General features: G+C 38.1%; 1 protein-coding gene across 1 annotated transcript in view; it reads right to left on the bottom strand.

Moving 5' to 3' along the window:
- LOC147747364 (interleukin-12 receptor subunit beta-2-like) overlaps positions 1-13,667 on the bottom strand; it is a 710,479-nt gene that overhangs the window by 327,271 nt on the left and 369,541 nt on the right. The gene's annotated exons all lie outside the window — the stretch shown is intronic.

The following is a 13,667-nucleotide window of genomic DNA, read 5'->3' as shown; positions in this document are numbered from 1 at the left end:
AAGGCACATCATGATTTTTATACCCAAATACATAGCTTCCTCAGTTCCACAAGCATCTCCTGGACAGGCCGCCTTTGTGCAGATAATTTGTGTTTTTGTTGGATTTAGCTTGTACCCTGATACCACCCCGAATATATGGGCCAGTAGCTCTATCTCTGGAATAGCTGCCACTGTATCTGAGGTCACCAATGCAATATCGTCCGAGTAGGCTAAAACCGAGCCTGATACTGCCCACAGAATGTAGAGCTGATCTTATTGCTCTCTTCCAACATTGTCAGGAAGGGATTAATATACAGGGCAAATAACAGCAGGGCGCACGGGCACCCCTGCCTTGTCCCTGTAGTTATATGAACTAGATTAGAATATTTGCGCATTATACAGATCCTAGCAGTGGGTGATTTATACATGGCTTGAATAGCTTTGTTAAAACCCGGGACAAACCCCATTTTACGGATGTATGCCCATAAAAAAGGTCAGGAGACACGGTCAAACGCCTTTTCGGCATCAAAAAGTATCAAGCCCAGCCTATGGTGTTGTACATTAGATAAATCTATCATAGTCACTACTCTATTTATATGGTTGACTGTGCCCCTGCCAGGTATGAATCCATGTTGGTGAATAGATACCAGGGGCGTAATTACTCGTAATTACTCGCACCAATCTTGTTGCTAAGATTTTAGCATAAATCTTGCCATCACAATTTAAAAGGGATATTGGTCTATAGGACCTTGGCAAGGATGTGGCCTTGTCTTTTTTAATGCTTTTTTTTCAATATTTAGAGGTGGTAGGCCTATGACAGGAAGAGCAGGAGAAACTTGATACCCCGATATCTATGGAGGAGATTGAGGAGGCAATAGGGTTGTTAGCCAGGGTAAAAGCAGCGGGACCAGGGAGCTTAAGGAGGATATACTTGCTACATTTCAAGATGCACAGCTTGGGAAGCCTGCACCATCCTGGGAAGACGCCAACATAGTAGTGTTTAAAAAAGAAAACACTACTTTTGGAGTATAGTTCATCAGAGGAGTCATTTTTACATTATACTCTCCCTCAAAGGATTTGAGGCGAGACTCTGGCATGAAGCAATGGAGAAACAGGCAGTAAAACATATGGACTCTTGTGGTCTGTCTAGATCTTCCAAGAAAGAGAGATTGAATGAAGCAATTCTGACCAATTCACACTTCCTGTGCAGGTTAACACACAAAAGTATCAGATATTATGCCTCTGTAAAGTTAGGAGGCCAACAAATGCTTAGGGGGGTTCTACTTGATATTGGATGTACTTCTGTCTGCCTTTTAATTATGCGGGTCATAATTTTACATGTAGTAGCTTTATTTTAGCAGTGACTTTTTGTGTGAGCAACAATATGTGTTTTTATCATAGGATGTATATTATTATGTGTTTTTTTAAGATTGTTGTATAAATTTATACTTGGAATAAAAAATACCAATTTCCTAGATTGAGGTATATTTTGATTGTTTTTTACGTGGAACGTTTGAGTCCTATCAAGGGGATAGCACTCTTTCAAGGTGTACTTCTAACATAATGTGAGGACGTTATATGAATTAAACTAAAAACTGTAGGAGAAAGTGTCCTAATATTCATAGAGGAAAATAAACAGTAACTAATTATGGGGGAAACCCCAAACCAGTAGTTAGGATATCCCAGATGCCTTTCGGGATTGGAAAGGTTACAGTTGGATCCTAAAAATAGGGTGATTATTGTCCATTGAACTGATTGCGACTTTCTGATGGGATCAAATGTTGTGAGATGAATAGCCTCAATGATTTTGTAAGCAACTTTAATTATTCTTTGGTTAAACACAAGAGGACCTATTGGTAACAAAAATTAGATTAATTTAAGGACCAGTACCATGAATGCCAGGTAGTTCAGAGAGAATCGGACACCAGGACTTCCAGTTAAACAATGATGAGGGTCTTATCCTTATGAAATACTGACACGAAATGTCTGCAAAGTTTCTGGCCAAATGTATACTTGCATATGTAAGAGCTAGTGTTGCTCTGAAGACTTCACTTCCCAGGCCTCTAAGTCATTGAAGAAGATTGGTGTGATCCATGGTATTAAAAGTGGCAGAGCGATCCAACAGAATTAGAACCCACCCCTTAATAACATTTACCATGGTTCTTAAATTATCTATCACAAGAGGATAATAAGCTTGGTGCCATGGCTGGGTTAAATGTCGCCTGACTGTGACGGAGAAAATTATTTTGCCATGTTTTGTGTGTATGATAAAAGACTAAGGGGCCTATTATGATCACGGGTGGAGCGCCACCTCTGGGCCGGCGGTGGCGATCCACCCGCCAAATGTCCCTGTGACATATTAGTATGGTGAGGGGCACCGTGGCTGATGGAAAGAACGTCCGCCGCTTTTCCGCCGCCGGTCGGATTGCCAGTCGCCGGAAAAGGCAGATAATATTATAATGTGCTATGGAAAGGCAGGCGGAAAACGCTTTCGGGCCCGTTAACAGCCCCGGGATTGGGCTGCACTTGGGGGGTACCTATGGTACCCCCTTCATTGGCATACACAAGGTGGCAAGCATGCATATTTTACATTGCGGCAGGTGCTACTTACAGCACCGCCTGCCACAATGTGAAATATGCGGGATGCGACCGCCAGGGTGGCGGATGCATCTTAATGGGCCTGGCGGGACAGCCGCACCTCTGGCAGTCGGTCCCGGTTACCATTGTCCGCCCGCCATTGTAATGCGGCCCTATGCACGTTGCAGTTATGGCATCACAATGAAGAATACAAAAAAGCTATGAATGAAATGCTTGAATTAATCTTAGCCAGTGATAATTACTTGGACTGATGCCACATCATTGTTTTTTAGCCCACTATGCCACCTCAGATTAGACCCAGCTATATACAAATCAATCTTGTCCTTCAGTAGGACTGGTGGACACAGATGTGGGCCGAGTAATAAATAAAAAATAGTAGCTGAGAATATTTCAAGCATTCCATTCACCACTTTTTTGTGCTCTTGAATGTGATACGTGGGAGGATGATGAGACATTTTCTAAAAGATTCAGATGTTTGAACGCATGCAATATAGCCAACGACAACTCAGAGTTACTAGCAGAAAGAAGTAACAAGTGTTCACTTGTGTAGCGTTCAAAATGCAGTTGGAAGAAATGTGAACAGCATAGCTGGCTGATGGGTGCACTGGAGGCAGATGAGTGCAGATATGCTTGCCTTTAGACATGCAACAACCACTCTTAAATATTTATTATTGGAGGCACACATAGAGGTAGGCTGGTGCCTGATGCATTGAACACGCAAAGTGGGGAAGGAATCCACTCAAGATGGCATAATAAAGGCCAACAAAAGAGACACTTTAATTATCCCTGACTGAGCTTCCGGAAGACATTGCACCAACTGGCCTGCAGCAGGAAAAAATGATTCTTCACAAGCAGAAGACATAAGTAACACACAAAATTTTAAGAACTTGCTTAAAATAAGCTACCTATAAGTGAAGACTGAAATTATAAAAGCCCAGCTAAAATGAATTGGTGTCGAAATAAAAATAATGAATAGCTTAACAATTACTCACCAGCATTATAAAATAGCACACAGCATAACAAAGTAGCAGACAACTGAGGTGAGTAGTTCTTAAAGTGAAATGATCATTTTTTTAAAAAGAAGCCTGTGGCCAAAGGTATTAAAAGATAAAAATGAGTAAAATTGGCAATAAACTAACAGAACAGCAATGGAATGCTACTAATTTATTGCCTACTGGTCTACGTAAAATCTCAATAAGATGGTTTGGCTTTGACTTGGGCATAAAAAGTTCACCTTCAGGGCATGGTTCACAACATTTCACTGTTTTTGCATATGATATTAGTAGAGCACTGCAGTTTTTTAGGACTTAATTGTAATGTAATTTGTGTGCATGGTATTATAACCAACATCAGTATGGCTCTTCTTGGTAACATCTGCATTAATCCCATCACACATCAATATTGTCTTCAATCGAGAGGCAGCTTCAAACTTTGAGGTGCAATATTTCTGTTTGCTAATACCTAAACCCAATCCCATGAGTTAGTTACTCATGCCAATAGTTTCTTATCATAGAATGTCCTATCTTAGTTTACTGTTGTAAGTGATAAGCATATCAAAGCTGTGCTGCTTCCCAAATCAAACGTGAAAAGGAGGAATTAACATGCAATACATTTATCGCTGTATAAAAGGCATTATGCAGGTAGCACTGAAAACCTGTTGACTGAAGGTAAAGGTTTAAGAAAAGGGCAGCCTGTTATGTGCTGGGTTTACTGTGGTGTCACCAGACCATTCACAAATGGAATGTTTATTGGAAAAAAGAATGCCAAGGAAAGAGAGAGTGTTAATCCATTTTACCACTACTGAAACTGTGCTGTTGAAAACGTTACATTGTTATGCAAAACCTAAAAGGAATTGAATACTACATGGAAAATCAGTGCATCAAGTCAATGATGGAATGTATGTATCGATGCGGAAACATTGTGTATGTTACATGCATTGTTGTGCATATGTACAAAACATACTGTAGTTTTACATCTGTGTAATCTGGGATATAGAATGTTAGATCTTTTGGCTTCTGTTCAGAGAGCTTCACCTGGTAGCTTCAAATTCATCTGAGAGGTATTTGCCTTGAATAAATAGGTTTTGAGGAACTTGTTTATTTAATGTTAACATACAAATGTGCATGTCAATGCATGAATAACTGCCTCTCTCAATAATCTGGCTGATTTGAAGAATAGAAATGTTCTGTAAAATATATGAAAGTAATATTCCATGATTATAATCTGTATGTTTTGCTGGTGACAGAGATATCTAAAAAGCTTGTCCACCATAAGGCTCCCCCCATCACTAAGAGCTCGGGTGTAATTCATATCCCTGCAAAGACGGAGAACAGAATTACGGGTTGTGGGATAATAAAAAAAACTGGTGATTGACATGGGGGAGGGGGAATGCAGGTGAATAATTTTAAATGCACATATTTTGTTGTGATAAATGTCACATCCAAATATTATGCTTTTAATATGCTTCAGTCCCCACCAGAGCGAAATTCAGAATCAGGTTCATTGGGATCACTGACATAATATCGGTTCATACAATATTGAAACACAAAACAATTGGAAATTAAATATTGAAATGAAAAATATCGACTTCTTTTACTCAACTAGTAAAACCACAAATATCAACAACATAAATATCATAAAAAATATTGATTTAAGCCTATATAAAAACAGAAATACTGGAATCAAAAATATTGTTAACTTTAAATAAACAAATAATATGTCAAATAGGTCAAAAATATCGATTCACACACTATCAACTACAATAATATTGCCAAAAGTAATCATTAACAAATATAAATAAACATTTCATACATAAAATACCTATTGGAAATAAACCTAAAACATTTTATATACATTCTAAAATAAATACAAATAAATTACATCAACAAAATTGTTGCCATTCAACCCAATAAATTATATGCCTTACATCAAACTAATACAATCATAAAAACATATTACCATTAACTACAAACATCTAACCATCAAAAATATTAATAAACATATATACCTCCATGAATATATTTATAAACAGAACTATAAAACTATATATCATACATTAAAAAAATGAAATAAACGTTTACAATAGGATGTAACTATGAAGAAAAAAATCAAACTCAAATGAAAGCAACCAATAAAATAAAAGTATAAACAACTTTAACCAATAAAGTCAATTAAATCAAAACAATAAAAGGCACACTAATTTAACCAACTAAATACTTCAAAAACTACAGACCCTGCAAGACCAGGAAACAATGCTGGATTCTGTCACCAAACTATAAAATGAAAAATATATACATTTCAAAACTTCATAGCCAAGTAAGTAAAGCTTAACCTAAAATGTAATAGTCAATACACTTAAGATTGTAAATAGCCATTAAATAATAAAATACTCTTACACAGCTATCTCTTTGCATATACGTCCGACATGACAAAACTACGACATGAAAAATCAATAAACTGACAGAAAAAGTAACTAGCACCACCAACCAACAAAAGGACAAAATAAAGTAAGTATACATAAATTATTGCAAAATTATCAACTGACCCAAATAACAAATAAAAATCGACCTAACAACCGCAATCTCTAAAAACTACTACCAAATGAACATTTAAAATGAAACTAACATTTTTTTTAACCCAACAGAAAAGAAAAGACCTGCTCTAAATGAGATCACTCCTGACAGAAAAGCTGCAAAAACGTATGAAACACATTAACGGAACATACATGTAAGTACAAAATAGAAGTGATTGCATAATTGTACATGTATATAACAAGTGTACAAACTTTAAATGATTGTATATATTTATGCTATCACACTACTTTCAGATATAATGACTGAGTCAGCAAACTCTCAGAAAGGATAACAGTTACAAAATCACATGGGCTACACCTATTGCCATGAAAGTGCATCAACAGAAAATATAAACTGGAAATGTACCAAATACTATTCTAATGCATGCTATGGGAAGGCAAGTACAAAAGATGAAGTGGTAACAGACAGAAATAGAAGGTAGGAAAATATTACAAGACATAAGAGAGGCAATCACTAGTTCCCAAGAACCCACAACCAAAATCCGGAAAGATATACTGCCTAAAGTCCCTGAGCACATCACAGGCCAAATACTACCTATTCCCAATTGAAAACATGTAATTGCACACATTAAAAAATCACCAGACATACTCCTCCTGCCCCAAGAAGATATTAAGAGACAGGAATACCTAAACATTTAACAATGACACATAATGAAGAACCTTTGCTTTTACATGACAACCTAAATAATGAGATATTAATCCTAATTTTCTCCACAGAAAATAACTTACTAAAACATAGCCATTGTCAAACATGGATGATGGATAAGACCTTCAAAATGTGTCCGAATTCTTTTACTCAAATACACACCACATACAGTAAATATCAAAATATAAATATACCTCTTATATATGCCCTACTGTCAAATAAATAAAGCAGAAAATACTAGGACCTCTTACAGTACATTAAACAAAAAAAAAATATCTATACCCCCAAAAATGATAATAGACATTGAACAAGCCATGATTCAAAGATTTACGCCCACACGGCTATACAAGGCTGTTACTATCATTTCAATTAAAGCATATGGAGACAATGTCAAAAATCTACACTAAGGGCCTAATTATGAGTTTGGGGACTTGAGTTCGAGGACTGCCACTGCTGCACCAGCAATCAGGCCGCAGGATTACAACTTGGAAGATCATAAAAAAGTGTTTTAACATATAAATGCTACAGGAAAACTGCTAAAAAGGATATCAAAGTAAAAAGCGTTGATTTATTGTAAACCAAAATAGATTTAATTTTTTTTAAAACCAAAACTCCCAATGCGCATAGGACATGTTCGAAGAGAAAAACCTGTAAAGTACAAAAGCCCACCCACAAAACAAATATACTCTGCAAAGCATATGTAAATCATCAAAATATATATTACATAACACAATTAAGGATAACATAACAATAGATTACATAAATAGCGTAGGAAAACGCAAAACTACTAACTAGCGAAAAACAATAATATTAATACATCTAAATATACCAACATCTCACAAACAAAACTATAACCAACATGTAGAATTCACTCTAAATCAACCAGCCTAAAAGTCCTTAGAAATTCCTTAAAAAATGACTTATCTGTTCCAGCGAACAGCCGCACCTTATTGCAACCTGTTTCCAAAAAAATAGACTAAAAATTACACAAATAGATTGCAAAATAGAAGCCAGCTGTAAAAATGGATGCTAAATGAAACTAAAAAAAAGACTGTCTCCATTTTAAATGAATGGGAAATAATGTAAAAATGTATAAATGTATTAAAAAAGTAAAATAAAATATAAAAAATGTAAAACATGTCAAATACTGTTGTTTAAAAATGTTACAAATTGCAAAGTATAAAATAAATATTAGTTTAACATATGCAATTATTTCATATATCATATAACATTTATTAAAATATGTTGAAAACAAATGTATACACAACAGAAACATGTGTTACCTCATTATTCTATAAACAAATATGACTAATAATATTATTACTTACAAAAATCCAAATAATTATTTTTCTATTATATTTGTAAATGCAATCAATGTTAATAAAATAACAAATTATATCTACTATATAGAGTTACATTTAAAATGAAGAATTTGAGACAAAAATATTAAAATTAAATAATGACGCTCCAACAAAACCCATTTTTTTAAAAAGTGTTAGACACAAAAAAGATTAAATGTATTTTTCCCACTCCAGACTAACTATTTCGGTGAAGGTGATGAACTCTAATGGGGTGACATTCACCAGTCCTACTCCAGCCTGACCATATTGGTGGAAGGTGCTGACACTAAAGGGGAGACAATTACTATTTCCATTCCAGCCTAACCATAATGGAGAAGGTGTAGGACACTAAAAAAGTGGCATTTCCTATTTCCACTTCTGTCTAACCATATTGGGGAAGGTGTCAGACGCTAAAGAGGTGGCATTTGCTATTCCCACTTCAGTCTAAGCATATTTGGGAAGGTGTTGGACACTAAAGGGGTGACATTTTCTATTCCCACTCCAGCCTAATCATACTTGGGGAGGGTGTTGGATACTAACAGGGTTGCAATAACTATTCAACCCCTATTTGAGGCTACTTGAAAAAGATGTTAGACATGAAAGAGCGAACGTCAACTATACAGACCTATGTTCCCCCTCGCCAGTTGCGCTCTACGGGGCAGCACCTGGTCAGTGTTCCCCGGGTGAAGCGCTGTCGCGCGGGAGCCGTTCTTTTTGCTGCCTGGCGGAAAAGTTATGGAACTCCTTGCCTGTGCAGATACGCAGTATGGAATGTCTGCTTGCTTTTAGGAAAGCCATTAAAACCTTTCTCTTTCCCTTAATTTAGCCTTTGTGGTCTTCTTTTGAGGCTATTATTGCTGTGATGTCTGGCCCACCTTACTGATGCTGAAAGCGCCGGGACGCCCCTTCGCTGGGGCAGCTGTACGCTATACAAGAATGGGTAACATAACATAACATAAAAATAGAAAAACATTGTGTAGAAAATTAGGATCTACTTCTATGGTTATCCTCACTTTTTGCTTGATGGGATGCTGTTTTTGACTAGTCTGACTGGGATCCTGCTAATCAGGACCCCAGTCCATCTGCTTTCTCCTTAAATTGGTAAGTTGGAGTTTTTTGGTCTTGGCGACTCTCTCAGAAGAGGCCAGAGCAGCGAGTTAGGCGGAACCCCTACTCCAACCACGGACCGCAGCGATTAACTCCCGGTGGGACCTCAAGTGAGCAAATGATTAGAACCCACTTGAAAACGTAATGAGATTCAATATTGACCCTGCCGCCAGCTTTAAGCGGGACCAGAGCTGCCACAGTGAACGTGGTGCCAAGACCAAAAAACCCCTAAACTATAAAGACACCCGCTATAAGCGGGACCACAGCTGCCACAGTGAACGTGAAGCCAAGACAAGAAACCCCTACACTATAAAGACACCAAAAGAGATGACACTGACCTTCAAATCCATCCCTTGAGAAATTACCAAGAGACTTACTCGAATAACCAGGACCCCTTAGGAGGGCTACTAAAGAGACTCATTTCAGTAATGCTCATCATGTCCTGATGATGATCTTAAATCCTTAAAGATCGAAACGTCGTCGACCCAACCAAGGAAATTCCCCCACTCCATTGTATATAGCTCTGTGGACTACACCTTGCTTTTATGTGATACTTAGTATATTTTCACCTTGTTCACTCAAGTCAAATTATGCACCATGTCACTCATGTGAGCACTGAAAAGGAATTTTACATGAGAATATGAAATAAATATTCCTTTACATGCTACCCTACAAATTTTGCTCCTAAGATTGATTCACTACTAGAATTAGAACTTGCTATTCAGGACCTTTTTAGGCCACCTGAACAATTGTCTGCTTACCTTTTAGTGATCACAATGCAATCATTTTATGTTTTTCTTTTCATTTAAACCCAGAAATATAAGTGAGACCATGCATTGAACCACTTTGTGAAAAAAGGGTTTTGGATGAAATGGGATTCAGTTGAGCCCAATACGTTTTTTGAAGATCTGATCAAAGATACATATGGGGATATTACCTGTTATCTTTTCCCCCATGAGGACCCATTTAAAATCTGTGACAACTTTACGAAGATTTGTAGTTCAGTTTCTTGTATGGTTACTAACACTATTAGTTCAAAGGAAGGTGCCCCTCATTCCTTATTTTATCAAGATTGAGTGTCTATAAAGCTCCTAAAAAAGTTACAAATATGACACCACAAAACCCTGAGGACATTAAAACAGCCAGGAAAATATACAAGCAGGCACTTCATAGAAGAAAACCGGAAATTAGAAGCAAAGCTTGAGAAGATTTCGAATGTGCAGTACAGATGATGGACAATAGAGTTTTCTGGGCAATTGTAAACTGTCCCTTCTTTTCAGATCGACCGGCTGCAGTCATAGAGTACTACATCCCAGATGGTGATTGGATCGCTCACTTCTGCCAGATATTTAATTCTAGCACCATGTTCGTGAATCAACCCACAAAAATAGGGGGACTAGATCTCCCTCCAGATAATGATAGCTGGCCTGAGGAATTGATTAGTGTAGCCGATGTATCAAAGGCTATCTTGAGTGCAATGGCTGTGAAGGCTCTGGGCCCGATGGGGTACCAATCAACCTATTTAAGCACAACACAATCCTTTCGGCCCCTTTATTAACAAATGTAACGAGAGCCATGTTGAAGAAATGTCCACTTGATTCTTGGAGGAAATCAATTAAAGTACCTATCTTTAAGTAGGGTGATAGGAACCTTCCAACTTGCTATCTCATTATTAGATTTGTCTGCAAACATTTAAGGTTGCACAATTTTGGGAAAATTAGAGAAATGGGCTGAGGAGCACTCCTTTTTCTTAGTATGGACAACCCTGGTTATGAAAGTATCTAGTTGTAATTATTTGTGAATTTTATTTGATGCAAACTTGAGCTGGGGCTGGCTAACTGTGTTGAGAACACAGAAGATGGTGGCTCCATGTGAATCAATTTACAGATTTCCAAAAAAGTTAGGACATAACCCCCTGAGAGAGATGTCTACACTTTATAAAAGTAAATGCCTTGAATCTGGAACCTATGGAGCTGGTGTATGAGGACATGTAGGCCTTAGTTTTACAGACAGCTGAAAATAAATTAATATGCAGACTTTTAGCCATCCCCAAAACCACACCCTGTTTCTTTTCACATCTGCAACGTGGTCATGGGCATTTGGTGGACCAAGTTAGATTGGCCCTTTTACTTCTGTGGCTGAAACTTTGGTCTACCCCAGAGACCAGCCTCTCATGCAAGTTAGTAGAGGACTGTATGAACTATAGCCGTAGGACGGCAATTCCATCAATCAATCAATCAATCAATCAATCAATAAATCAATCAGGGGCTTATAAAGCATGCTACTCACCTGTGAGGGTCTCAAGGCGCTATATGGCACATGTCAAAAATACCTTTTCCATCTTGGGTCTGAGCAATATCTCTGATTGTCTAGGTAGCATTAACTCGGGATCAAAGACGCTGATAAAAGAATCGTCACTGGAGAATAGGGAAAATGCTAGAATTGCTATGGTGCGTTATATGATTCAGAAAAGGGGGTGGTGATGAACAGAGTGTCTGAATTAAGCAGACCACTCTTACCCAGTCCAAGGATCAGGGCTTGATCCATCACCGTTTTTTAGCTCACTGCACCATCCCAGCTCAGAACTTGGCTATATGCAAATTAGTCTGACCCTGGCCCAGTGCATCATGGGAACAGGGCAGACCAAACTACCAAGCCAATTCTTATACTGGGAAGCTTGTTTCCTTCCCAGTATAAGAATTGGCTTGGTAGTCTGGTCTGCCCTGTTCCCATGATGCACTGGGCCAGGGACAGACTAATTTGCATGTAGCCAGGTTCTGAGCTGGGATGGTGCAGTGAGCTAAAAAACGGTGATGGATCAAGCCCTGATCTTTGGACTGGGTAAGAGTGGTCTGCTTAATTCAGACACTCTGTTCATCACCACCCCCCTTTTCTGAATCATTTTGTCCACCATAAGCGTGGAAGGGTATACTCAGACATGAGTCCCTTGCTCACTGCACTATCAGGATTCAAGCAAGCCGGGCCGAAGACGGCTGAAATGCCAGAAACCGGTCCCCGGAAGCTTGTTTCCTTCCCAGTATAAGAATTGGCTTGGTAGTCTGGTCTGCCCTGTTCCCATGATGCACTGGGCCAGGGATAGACTAATTTGCATGTAGCCAGGTTCTGAGCTGGGATGGTGCAGTGAGCTAAAAAACGGTGATGGATCGAGCCCTGATCTTTGGACTGGGTAAGAGTGGTCTGCTTAATTCAGACACTCTGTTCATCACCACCCCCCTTTTCTGAATCATTTTGTCCACCATAAGCGTGGAAGGGTATACTCAGACATGAGTCCCTTGCTCACTGCACCATCAGGATTCAAGCAAGCCGGGCCGAAGACGGCTGAAATGCCAGAAACCGGTCCCCGGAAGCTTGTTTCCTTCCCAGTATAAGAATTGGCTTGGTAGTCTGGTCTGCCCTGTTCCCATGATGCACTGGGCCAGGGACAGACTAATTTGCATGTAGCCAGGTTCTGAGCTGGGATGGTGCAGTGAGCTAAAAAACGGTGATGGATCAAGCCCTGATCTTTGGACTGGGTAAGAGTGGTCTGCTTAATTCAGACACTCTGTTCATCACCACCCCCCATTTCTGAATCAAGGTGCGTTATATGGCCACAGTAGCAAGGTATGTGCCAATCTCTACTTCCATGGGGGACGGAACCAACTAAGCATGGTTCACTTTTTAGCTGTATTTACCAGGACAGGGTCCTGGTTTGCCATGTCTGTGCTGCCCATTTGATGCTGTCTCCACCCTATCTACATTGCACTTTATGTTCTTTTGCACATTGTAGTCTACCATACAAAATCTTTCTTGACACCCTTTTTAAAGTAACATGAAATTAACGTCATATCAAGAAGGTTTATATTTTTAGCAATACCCTATCCCAATAATTTGTTTCTCTGTTTTCAATTACATACTGGCTGTGTTGAAACTGAAAAAATGTGCTTCATAAAATTTTCATCTTTTATTTTTAGGACTAAATGCCTGTATCGAAAGACCCTTTCTGTAACCTTATAAGGAATTAGAATGTGTATTTGAGGTTCATGGATTAATGTTTAACATATACTGTTTCTATCTTGTGCTTTTATAGTCAAGTACTGTAAGAATAAAGAATTATTTGACTTTGACCAAATATATACAATTAAACACACACGCATAAATTACATACAAAGGAACACTTGCAATAGATATTACATACAGTGATATTTTTTACATTGACATTTTTTGCAACAATATTAAAACAAAACTAAAAATTATATATTTTTACCTTCCTTATTCCTGTTGACGATATTACTGTAATACCGATATTCTTAACACAATATTTTTGTGTCACAATAACTTTTTCAGATATTTTGTCTAAATACCGGTTCATTGAGGGCATTCAGAAGGAATCAATTGCTAATCAACT

This window comes from Lissotriton vulgaris, chromosome 1_1, assembly GCF_964263255.1.
Source record: "Lissotriton vulgaris chromosome 1_1, aLisVul1.2, whole genome shotgun sequence".
NCBI lineage: Eukaryota > Metazoa > Chordata > Amphibia > Caudata > Salamandridae > Lissotriton > Lissotriton vulgaris.
Note: the sequence above shows the minus strand (reverse complement) of the source record. Positions and strands in the feature narration are given on the sequence as shown.